Genomic DNA, 779 nt, shown 5'->3' on the forward strand with positions numbered 1-779 from the left:
TCTCCCCATGTAATGTCTGTATATAAATATCTGTAATTTTCCCATATATTGCAGGAGGAAATGGCTGTTTACTTGATTTTCTCTTCCTTGTTGACTTAGAGTTACTGTTGGTATGATGAAACACATGATCAAATTAACTTGGGAAGAGAATGGTTTATTTTTCTTGCAGGTACAAATAACAGTTATTAAAGCAGTTATAGAAATAACTTAAACAAGACAAGGGTCTGGAGACAGAAGCTGATGTAGGAGGCATGGTAAAGTATGAATATCTGGTTTACTTCTTATGGCTTGAACTCAGGACCAGCAGTCCAGGGTTTACTTCACCGTAGTAGGCTGTACTCTCCCACATTAATCACGAATCAAGAACTTTTCTCAAATAATGCTCCCTCATCTCCAATAAGTATAGCTCAAGTCAGTTTGACACAAACATAGCAATCATGCTTGAGCATAAATTAATTTTTCCTCTTATTTGTAGCTGCTTGTATTATGAATGTTAATTATTTTCCTAAAAAATAACTGTTTGTATGAGAGTGTTTCCATGTAGTTTTGGGGAATTTTCCTTCAGTTAGTTCTAATTGGTAAATAAAGATGTCAACCACCAAAAACTGAGCAAGGATAATAGAAGAGAGACTTTAATATTTCTGGGTTTCGGATTGCAAGGAGAGGAAGAAGGAAATCTGCCATGCCAGGAGAGAATAGAAGTGAGGAGATACCCAATGCTTGAGAAGAGCTCAGGACAAAGAGATGTGTTCATCATATGAAGGAGTTAAGAATGTGTC

Source organism: Apodemus sylvaticus, chromosome 16, assembly GCF_947179515.1.
Source record: "Apodemus sylvaticus chromosome 16, mApoSyl1.1, whole genome shotgun sequence".
NCBI lineage: Eukaryota > Metazoa > Chordata > Mammalia > Rodentia > Muridae > Apodemus > Apodemus sylvaticus.